Here is a 12,524-nt window from a genome sequence, read left to right on the forward strand (position 1 = left end):
CCACTAACCCCAACACTACCCAGCACGAAGACACCACCGGAAAACACCCCCCCAAAAGACAACCCACAGAACACACAAATCACAAATCAAAAAATCATACCCACAAACGCACACACAACAGACGACACACAATCGGACGAAGAAACCGATCCACAGATATGCGCAGGAATATAAGAACTCACACAATCACAACACACACAACTACAGACGATAATACAGCAGAAAATCTCAACACTACCAGGCCAAGTCGGCCTAACACACCTTATCAAACACAAAATAGACACACAAGGACACGCACCCATAAAACAAAGATAATATATGGTATCACCAAAAATTAGAGAAGCCATCCACACAGAAATAGACAAAATGTTGAGAGAAGACGTGATAGAACCATCAGAAAGTGAATGGTCGAGCCCAATCGTCATGATAAAAAAGCCAAATAACACATATCGTTTCTGTTTAGACTTCAGAAAAGCAAACTCTGTATCAAAAAAAGATGCATACCCACTACCATACATGACAGCAATATTAGACAAACTACGGACAGCACAGTACATATCAAAAATCGACTTAAGCCAAGCATACTTCCAAATTCCACTCGACGAAGACAGTAAACACATAACAGCCTTCATAGTTCCGGGAATGGGCTTATTTCAATTTAAAAGAATGCCATACGGACTGACAGGCGCACCGGCGACATTCCAAAGACTACTAGACAGACTCATAGGCCCAGAATGCGAACCATATGCATTCGCATACTCAGACGACATAATAATAGTAACACAAACATTTGACGAACACTTACAAAGACTAGAACAAATACTCAAAAGGATTACAGACGCGGGACTAACAATAAACCCAGAGAAGTGCGAATTCGGATGCGCACAAGTAAAATATCTCGGATACATAGTAGACAGACACGGACTACACATAGACCCCGACAAAACACAACCCATAGAAAACTACTCAAGCCCAAAAACAATAAAACAATTACGGAGACTAATTGGCATGGCATCATGGTACAGACGCTTCATACCTAACTTCGCATACATTACAGAACCACTAACACGACTACTGAAAAAAGACCAGAAATGGCACTGGGGAGAAGAACAAGAAAACGCAATGAACACAATCAAACACGCACTCACATCACCACCCACATTCGCATGCCCAGACTACACACAAACATTCACACTACAAACAGACGCTAGCGGAACAGGGATAGGTGCCGTACTAACACAATCTCTCGATGACGAAGAGCATGTCGTAGCATACGCTAGCCGTGCGCTAAGCGAGGCAGAACGAAAATACTCCACCACGGAGAAAGAATGTTTGGCGGTACTCTGGTCCATAAAAAAATTCAGACCCTACGTGGAAGGATACCACTTTAAAGTAATTACAGATCACCACGCACTGAAGTGGCTAAGAGAATTAAAAAACCCCACAGGCCGACTTGCACGATGGGCACTAGAACTATTGGAATACGGCTTTGACATTACACACCGAAAAGGTACAATGCACGACGTACCAGACGCACTTTCAAGACGACACGAAGACGAAGAACACATAGAAACAATAGAAGACACGACAGACAAATGGTACACATACAAGAGAACACAAGTACAAACACGCCCAGAGAAAAACGAATCATGGCGAATCAGAAACAAACAACTATACTTCCACCGCCCCAACCCCTCACACTCAAACCTCCTACCAGACACAAACCCATGGAAACTAGTAATACCCAAAGACAAAATAACACACATACTACACGAAAATCACGACGTAACGCAAGAAGGCCACTTAGGGATCGAAAAGACATATCAAAGAGTAGCCAAAGAATATTATTGGCCAGGTATGTACAGAGACACAATAAATTACATAAAAAAATGTGACACATGCCAAAGAATAAAAACAATGCAAACGCGACCGGCAGGGCTAATGGGTACAAAAATAATAGAAGAACCGTGGACAGTAATAGTCTCAGACATCATGGGCCCACTCCCACTATCAAAACAAAAAAACCAATACATCATAGTTTTCGAAGACCTATGCACCAAATGAGTGGAAATTATACCGATACGCAAAGCAAACGCAAAAACAGTAGAACAGACATTCCACTCACACGTAATATCACGATGGGGTACACCACGCATACTACTAACAGATAACGGCACACCATACATAAACAAACTCATACGCGAACTGACACAAAAATTCAATATAAGACACACAACAATCCCCCCATACCACGCACAAGCCAACCCCGTAGAACGAGTCAACAGAACCGCTAAAACAATGATCCAAGCCTACGTAAACAACGACCACACAGAATGGGGCATACACTTACAAGACTTACAATTCGCAATCAATACATGTACACACACATCAACTAAACACACACCAGCCTTTTTGAACCTAGGAAGGGAATTAAATCCTACACAATGCCTAAGGAATCAATTAGAGAACGACGACCAAATAGAATTACAAGACACAGATAGATGGACAGATCACCTGAGACGACTGCAAACACTCAGAGACGAAGTACAGAGGCACTTAATAGAAGCAAACTAAAAACAAGCACACTACTACAACCTACGAAGACGAGACATACAATTCAAGGAAGGAGACAGAGTACTGAAAAAGAACCATACACTCTCATCCGGACCAGAAAGAACGGCAGCAAAGCTAAGTAAAAAATTCATAGGCCCATACATAATAACAAAGAAAATCTCACCCACAATATACGAATTGACAACAGAAAGCGGTAAAAATATAGGAAAATGTCACATAGAAGACCTAAAATTATATACATGATCAAATAAGCAATAAAAGAACCACGCCCGATAACACATCTCGAAAATAAACTAACATGTGTATTCACCCCACAGAAAGACAACATGGAAAACAAACAACCAAGAATACCGGCCATGATGACACTACGACTGACGAGACCGACGACAACAACAACGGACACACAAACAAATAGAGAAAGAACACCACTACTACAAACAACAGGACAGGCCCCACACCCACACAGATACGGACGCGACGGCACACACCAGACAGAGACCCGACGAACTCCACTACCGACACCCACTACACACACACAGGTAACCAAGAACGCCACGGCAGCAACACACACAACAACCATTGCACCCACAACCACCCAGAGACACTCACAAACACACACACCTATGACCACACACACAGTTACACTCTCCGGACCAAGGCAATGCCCAAAGTGCAACGGGCTGGTCCGGGGCACAAAATACCCACAACACATACAGACCTGCACACAAACAAACACAGACACACAACACCCATCACAAATTGTCACACACCCACCAACAGTCACCCAAACCACACGAACCACAACCACGCACACGACGACACACCCACCCACCAACAAACTAACACCCCACACAACCAAACACCCCACATCGACACCAACACCACGACACACACTACCCCCCGCATCACCCCCTTTATGGACACGCACCAGACTCACGAGACCACAGACAACAGAAGACAGAATCCTACAAACATTTGCCAACATGGACACACGCACGGAACCAACGCAGACAAGACAGACAGACAAAAAACACATAGGACCACCCCCAGAAATAATAGCAATCATTGCAAACCTACAAGCGACAAGCACCCTGGACGACGAACTACGGGCAGAAAGAGACAGATACATGACCAGACGGGCACACCAACGTACGAACACAGACGAGACAGAAGCCAGCACCTCCACACACCAACCACACATCACACACCAGACAGCACCACACAAAACACACCCCTCAAACACACCAGACACCGACACCGACACAGACTCCACCACCTCTACCGCAGAGACAGTTGTACACATCGAAACAACACACACAACCACGCAACAGACACAAACGACGGACGACAACACAGACAATAACACCGACACCACCTCACTCACCGACACAGACGAACATACACAAACACCCCAACCAACCACACACACCACACGGGACTCAAGACGATACAAAAAACGAAAAACAATACGTAAACAGAAAAAAGAACAAAACAGAAAACACTAGATAAACTGACAACACCAAACGGACGGACGAACAACGACGCACACACAACACGGGACGCAAGACGATACAGGAAAAAAAAAAAAAAAAGAAAAAAAACAGAAAACACTAAATAAACCGACAACACCAAACCGACGGACGAACAACGACAGACGGAGGCCAAAGAAACAGAACACAACCCAAAAACTCCAACGCAGAACCACGGAGAAGCAACCACGAGCCACAAGGAACAAGGAACAACGCAAAAACCCACCAAGACCCACACCAACGAGAGCCACCGAACCAAAACCAAAAATTTAAGTACAAATAGATTAAGAAAAACACCCGAGTTCGTACAAAATAATATAAGAATGGGATAAGTTAGTATAAGAGAAAAAGCATAATTTTGATAAATACACAAGAGACCACGTAGAATAAGTAGATATAAGACAACGAACAACCCCACACCCAACGCACACCCCGCAAATACAACCCGACTCAAATCCCTTAACCCCGACAGATCGGAGCAGACAGCACAGAAACGACGGAAAACACCAAAAGGAGAAAACCAACCCCAAAGGAAAAGCACAGACGAAATGACCACAGACGACCACAGAAAACACAGACGAAATGACCACAAAACCCGTCACCGAAGCCGGCTCACCCTATAGGCCTCGCCCCGCGTGGGGAGGGGGGAGTTGTGACGTTGCACCTAGAGTGCAAGTCACAACAAACCCCAAACCCGCGGGGAAGAGCCGAACGGGTGAGTCCCGTCCCGTCGGGAAACACCCGAAGTTAACCGAAGCCCACCGACGCTCGGCTGAGCCGAGCGTCAACCAGCAGTACGACAGCGACCCACGAAGAAGTGACACGCCTACGAAGAAGTAACACGCCAGAAGTAAAGAGGAAGAGAGAGAGAGAGAGAGAGAGAGAGAGAGAGAGAGAACGACGAACCTAGGAGACCCGAGACCCCAGACGGTTCCCCCTCAACACCGCTACACCGACACTCCGACGACATCAGGTTAGCCTGCAATCTACCGCCGATCTGCATCTCCCCCCCCCCGCAATACCAACCCTTTCTACCTCACACTCCCCGTCACCCTACACCACCTCCCCCCGCAATACCGACCCTTCCTACCTCACACTCCCCGCCACCCTACACCCCCCCCCCCCCCCCCCCCGCGCGCGTACCAGTAAGTTAGAATTAAGTGACGCTAAGGGCTGAGGCGTGATCAGCCACCGTTATTGTCTACAACCCCATTGTAATAGTCCTTTGTAGTTTTAAGTCGACTCCCCCCCCCCCCCCCCACCGATCGCAACTCATGTACGCTCCCCCCACAAATACAGACACAAAGTTTTACCTACTCGATCAGTCTCGACTTCCTCGCCCCATCTCTAATTGTTCCTCCCTTCCACCTAATTAGTGCGGACTCAAAACCCGTCACAACATGGAGATTGATAAATGATGATTTATTTAATTTCGTATTTTCAATTTTTAGAAATTAATTATTCTTCAATTAGGGAAAAATAATTTATTTACATTAATCATTTTTTATTTCATTGAATTGTTCAACTCAATTACCTCCATTTATACTCTATCATATTAATGTATAATATTAATGTATTATATGATTATATAATGATAATGTATAATAATCATGTATAATATTATTGTATAATCTTGATGTAAAATATCAATGTATATATATACATATTATAATTTTTAATTTACTTTCAAAAAAAGAAAAATTTAAAAAAAAAAATTTTTTTTACATTGTTACGTGGGGGTGAGGGTGTACTGAGCGGTGGTAGTTAATGATTAATTGAATAATCTAGCTCCCACGTAACGACAATGAATAATTATTAAAACTAAGAAAAAGACTTACCTCTCGATAAGCCGGTAATTTGTAGGATCGTGTTGCCATAGACCTGTACAGGTCTGTGAGGTTTGTTTAAATTGTTGAGGCAATTACAATAATAAAAATAGGAAGAAGGTCGTTCAAAATAAATGATTAATATAATTTCACTGGTAAAAGATGAAGTATATTCTATTTCGATTTGGTTATTGAAATGTTTGGTAATAATCAATGGTGATAAATATATGTATATGAGCCGAAAATAACAATTTATAAAGTCTTCAAGTTTATAAAAATCGTGTGTTATACTATTCTAGAGGATATTATTATTTGGTACCAGGAACATCTACTCTGAACGATGGTTATAACTAGCTGGTCGTGATTATTGTATTGTATCTCTCTTTTTAGATTATCTTAAATCGATTATATATATATAATTGTTAAGTCTTATTCGTTAATTCTTGGAAACAATAAGTACAATTTAATTGGGGGTAGTGAAGCTAGCCACCAATTCTAGACTTGGTTTTTGTGAATTTACTGAAGTAGTTTTTGATTATCAAGGTGAAACAAGAATTCGTCTAATTTCGAAGATTAACACTCGGATTGACTTAGCTTTTCGGTGAATCGGTCGACGAGATTGAGAGCCGTCGGATCGTGTTGGTCTGCGTCGGTAGAATGCTGAACCAGGGGCCTCACCTCAAATTTGGAAGAGTTGATGAATCGAATGATGTTGAACGCTTGGTCACTTAGTCTTTGTGAATTTAGAATGATATCTTGTTATCGAAAGTTTGAAAGTGTCTGTTTTCTGATTTTAATGTATGATGAAATTGATTGGAACGATTATTTATTAAAAATGATAGTGTAATTATTATTATTTTTACTTAAGATTACCTGATTCGTTTTAATCAGGGCCGAACTCAATTTAATTGTGGAAAATGGAATATCATAAAAATGTCTATTCGCGAAATGACGAGATTTAGTAAAGAACAGAAAAGATGGAAATGTAGAAGATAGTGAGTCTTTTGCAATTAACAGAATAACTGAATGCTCGAATTTGACGAATTAGCGCGAGACTTTAGGCCGGTCACAACTAAGATTTTCCGAACGCTACTATTGCTCGAGAGGGCTAATCCGGGTTTACGTCCACGCACTTCGCGACTTGACAGACGAAAGACGCGGCTTCTTGGGCCCGAGGGTCCAAGGAGCTGCAGTTGTAATTAGTTACAACGGTAATTAGCCAATGAGGTGCGAGGGCGTCCTCCTGGCGCCCAAATCCACGTGGTCAGCGTTACTTCTCGCTCTTCGACGGTGTTCCGACGATTCTCAATCTCGTCGGTGACACATTGAAGATATGAACAAAATATATTTACATGCAATGTTCACACATTCCTTCATACATTCCAATAAGTAATCTATTTTAATTTGGTGGTTCTAAAGGTAGTGGTTTATCCTAGTTATTGATTATAGTTTTAACTCAAAAAGAGGGATATTTCCAGGCTGAGCGCTACTGATGCTAATTCAGCAGTCTCCTATCTCAGTTCTTGGTACCAGTTAAATAGAAGAAAGTTGAACCTTATACTAGGGATCATCGTTGGTCTCTACGTGACTTTTGCCAGGAGGGGTGGAACTCGCCGTTATTAGAATATGAGATTTTGATGAAATGATATCTGTGCATTGAAGAAATTAAAGAAATGAAATGAAATGGAATTTTGAAAAAGGTACGCCAAGGCGGTACGTCGGGGCGTAACATCCCTCCCCACTTAGAAACCATCAACGTCGCCGTTGATGAATAATTAAAGGCTAGTAGGTATACAGAAATTGAGAGTAATCAAAATGATAATGTATGTGTGTGTGTGACAGTGTGACAATGATGACGATGAATTAAGGTATTATATAGATATAAAAACAAATTTCAGGTCGGCGGGAGAGTAGCTCTCTGTGATCAGTAAACTGGTCAGCCGGCCTTCACATTACCGACAACTATATCTTAGGTTAACGTAAGGGAGTAATAACATGATTAAAGGTGGTATATTTTATAACATGGTGACAATCGTTGCTACCGCAATCTAGGATGTAAGGTCGGCGGGAGAATAACTCTCTTTGATCAGTAAACTGGTCAGCCGGCCTTCACATTAAGGACAACTATAACTCAGGTTAACGTAAGGGAGTAAAGGTGGTATATCTTATAACATGGTGACAATCGTTGCTATCACAATCTAGGATGTAAGGTCGGCGGGAGAATAACTCTCTGTGATCAGTAAACTGGTCAACCGGCCTTTACATTAAGGACAACTACATCTTAGGCTAACGTAAGGGAGTAATATCATGATTAAAGGTGGAATATTTTATAACATGGTGACAATCGCTGCTACCGCAATTTAGGATGTAAGGTCGGCGGGAGAATAACTCTCTATGATCAGTGAGACTGGTCAGCCGAGTTCTTCACAGCGAAAATGACTTATGCGAAACGTTGGTGGAACGGCTAGTGTGTTCTGCGTTGGTTGACATTTGGCTTTGGCGCTGCTGAACATCAGGTGTACCGTGTCCTCTGATTGGTGAACGAGATCTGGATGCTCGGCTAGCTGGAGAGCCTTACACCTTGGTAGAGGCCGGATTCCGTGCATTTAGATCTTTGTGGTGGGTCCAGTATCATGTGACCCACTGAGAGTCGTAGTCGTATGTGTACCCTCGTAGCGGATACTCATTAATAGGTTGACGAACAGGAATCCTGGCAGTACTTTTAAGTGCTGCCTTGTTTTGGCATCTGGGTTCCTTTGGAGTAGTGCATTCTGGACCCAAACAGCCCGTCGACTGCATTCAGCCACTCGAACTCGCCTTTTCTCCTGTTAGGTTTTGTAAAAGTTTTCACCAAATTGCCATTTGCCTTAAATAATTGCCGAAGTTCCAATGGTCATTTTTTTTTCCTAATATACTGTAGCATTTTTAACGTTAATTTGGAATGAAAGGAATTTGAAAGAAAGGAAAGGTTTCAAGGTTAACATCACACTGAGTTGATCCATTCAGAAGCTTCTGAACAAACTCTAAGGGTAGGTTGAGTTCATCACTGAATTTCCCTCTTAGGTGTTAGACTTCAAACTTAGAGCTAGTTACAGTTGAATATCCCTCGTTGCGGTTGGTCACGCCCCATCCGTTGGCGTTAAGCTTAAAATTACTTAGAAATAAAGAATCGTTTCCGTAGTGCTTTTCGTACTGCACTTGCTCCTGAGCAACCAATCTGCTTCCCTAAGTCTGATGTTATGTAACTTTTCATCGTATATTCCAGGATTGTTGGTAAATGATGTGATCATGTAGTCCTCCAAGTTCGTTTCCCTCAATATCCAAAATCCGACAATTAATAAGGTAAATTCCCCTAATGAATCCATATCCTTCCTCCTTATTTCCTCGAAAATGAATGTTCATTACTCCCAATCTAATATTTGTAGTCACATTAATCAGTCTACAATGCGTTCCATCAGTAAGCCAATTCAAGTTTGTCTACATGTTTAATGAATCTTTCACCGTTGTTACCTTCTAATACTACGTTATTGTTTTCCAAGACTTTAACAATTTTATATGGACCCTGGTATCGCTTGCTAAATTTTCCTTTTCTAGCTTCTATCTGTACGCGTACCATGTCTCCCGCTTTGCCTTTGAACGGATGTACTGTCCGATCGTAATACATTTTCGACCTTTCCTTCGCCTGCACTAAGTTGGTCGCAGCCAAGGCCTGCATTTCGTTTAATCTGATCATTAGGTCTTCAAGATACGAGTTGTACGTTAAACGGTTTTCCTCAGTATCAAACGAAGTTGGACAGCGCGCTATTCTTCCGAAAACTAGCTCATACGGTGTGAAGTTTGTGGCTTCATGAACTGCCGTATTGTATGAAAACATAGCAAATTGAACTAGTTCATCCCAATCCTCAAAACTCATTAATATAATGTTTAATGTACTCTGTTAAAACAATATGACTACGTTCTAATGCGCCATTGGATTGCGGTCGATAACTGGAAGTAGTAATATGTTTAATTTTGAAAAGTTTAGCTAATTCTTGTAATAGTTTATTTACAAAACTTGTTCCTCGATCTGTTAGAATGGCTTTAGGCGATCCAAATTGCAAAATCAGATGTTTTACCATTGCGTGAGCCACAGTCTCAGCTCTTATATCGGGAATAGGCACAGCGATACAAAATTTTGTCAAATTATCCTGCATAGTTAAGATATGCTTATTGCCGCTAGGGGTCTGCGGAAGTGGACCTACTGTGTCTAGCGAAATTTTTTCAAACGGCTCAGATGGAGTGTCCGTTATTAGCATTGGCTCTCTAGTCTTAACGCGAACTAGCTTTTGTTCTTGACAGCTTTCGCATCTTCGAATGAAATTACTGATATCTTCTCTCATTCGTGGCCAATAAAATCTTTCGCGGATTCTTCGATATGTTTTGGTCACGCCCTTGTGTCCTCCCATCAGTCCACTATGCATTTCCGAAATTATGCCCGGTCGTATTTCTGATGGTGGTATCTCGGTTATACCTGAACAGATTGTAATGTCTATGTCTTCGTCTTCAAAAATATCTATTAATAAATCTGAGATGTCTATTGTTAGTTCGTCAGTCATATCCCCTAATTTTGAAATTCTAAATGTTTTTATTTTCAAATCTAATAAAGTCGTTTTCAAATTTCCCAAAGCTACCTTGACGTTATGTAATTCAATTTTGTCAAAATGTTTTCTTTTAACTACGAGGCCAAATATGCTATATTTTCCCGGTTTTGTAATGATAACTTGGCCTAATTTTGGTTTTGCATCACGATGATCGTCTGCATTTATTAATTCCAAATCGTTTAATAGTCTGCTGACTGGTGTAGAAAATTCTGAATCTATTGATATGAAATGTACATAATTGTCTTTTCTGTATGTCAAATTTTCACGACTGAATGAGATTCTATTCCCTGAATGGTAACCTGTTTTGGGAAATTTTAATGGCGATACTGTTTCTAAGTCTGGTGGTATACTTTCCGTAATTTCAATTCGCGTTGGTAAATCTCGGAATTCTAGTTGCGGCTGTAAACGCCTTGGCGTTTTGCTGACCTTGCTTTTCACTGAAATGTCCCCCGTCTCATTCAACTCAGGTATCATATTCAAAGGATACGGGGTTGAGAGTGCTATTGGTCTGGGTGCGACTATGGGTGTTGGTAATGCCGATTTCTGCAAAGGTCGACTAACTACTGACTCATTCAAATTAGTTTGATTGGTATTAGTCTGTCCAGCCTCGCTATTGTTTCCTTGATTTCTATTAACTCTTTCTAAAAATTTTTCAATTTTGTTATTTAGTTCGTCGTCATCCGTCTCGTCTTTTTCGTCGAGTACCTCACGTATGGTTTCGTCTAATTCTTCACCCTCTGATATATGGCCTGGTAACTCTACTTCATCTGCATCCGATTTACTGGAGTTGTCTAGAAGACTCCTCTCGTGCAAGGTCTTGTCAAAGAGTTCAAATGAATCTTGCAACTCCTTCGGATTCAGATTACTTCTTTCGCGCAAAGATTTATTAAAGAGGTCAAATGATTTCCTTAATTCTTTAAGATCTATAGATAATTTAGCTTTACGACTCGCTTCTGTTTGCAAAAATACATCATCATCCGAATCGCTATCTCTATCACGCGCTGATTTTAATTTTACTGTTATATTTTCAGGCTCAGAATCAGATTCAACGTCGTCGTCAGTTCGTGCGTCAGTCTGAATGTCTGTTTGTTCAGGTTGTCGTGTTCCCTGGGATGTAGTAGGTTGTTCAAGACCTAAATTCGGTAATACACTTCTTTGCCTCCGGTAGGCCGGCGGTTCGGAAGATTCATCGTCGGATGAGTCTTCAGAAACAGCTTGCCTACTTCCTGCTGTTGTCCTAGCTCTCGATCGAGTTCTTGTTGAGATCGCGTTCTCATCAGGCTCTATGGTAGTCTTTGTTTTTGGACAGAATGTTTCGTCAGCTGATTTTTTCCTTGGGACCGAGTCTGATTTTGCTAATGGTCGCTTTATTTTTGGAGCAGGTAATTTTGAAATTTTCGAATCGATGGGTAATATCTTCCATTGGTTCGGTTTAGTCCTGACCTTCAAGTTTGACCAAGGGTTCATAATAGCAAATATCGTTTGGAGTTTTTGATTCTCTATTAATTTTAAATTTGTACAAGCAAAAATTTTGATTCCCGTTCCTCCAAAAATGAATCGTAACATGGTTCTTACTTTGTTCCATGCTAGTTTATCTAGACCGCATCCCATTCTAGGTATTCTAACTGTTTTAACAGAGTCATCTTCTAAAATTTTCCGAAAATTGATCAGACTGAGGTACATGTCTTCATATTCTGGTTTGTCCCAAAAGTTTAATTTTGTCATAATGTAATAAATTTTCTGATCAGGCAGTTCTAATTTAGCTACCGAATGCATATCAGCTTGACTGCGAAGGTGTTCCGGTACCCCATATTTTTTCCTGAAATCGCTTGCTATACCGGAACTCATTTCAAGATCTACAGAAACGGTATGCGCATAATTGTCAAGTCTATCGAAAACGCTTTCGTGTACTTCAATAATGTTTGGATTTTCAATATCAGCTGTTCTAATTATTT

This window comes from Neodiprion lecontei, chromosome 6, assembly GCF_021901455.1.
Source record: "Neodiprion lecontei isolate iyNeoLeco1 chromosome 6, iyNeoLeco1.1, whole genome shotgun sequence".
Lineage (NCBI taxonomy): Eukaryota > Metazoa > Arthropoda > Insecta > Hymenoptera > Diprionidae > Neodiprion > Neodiprion lecontei.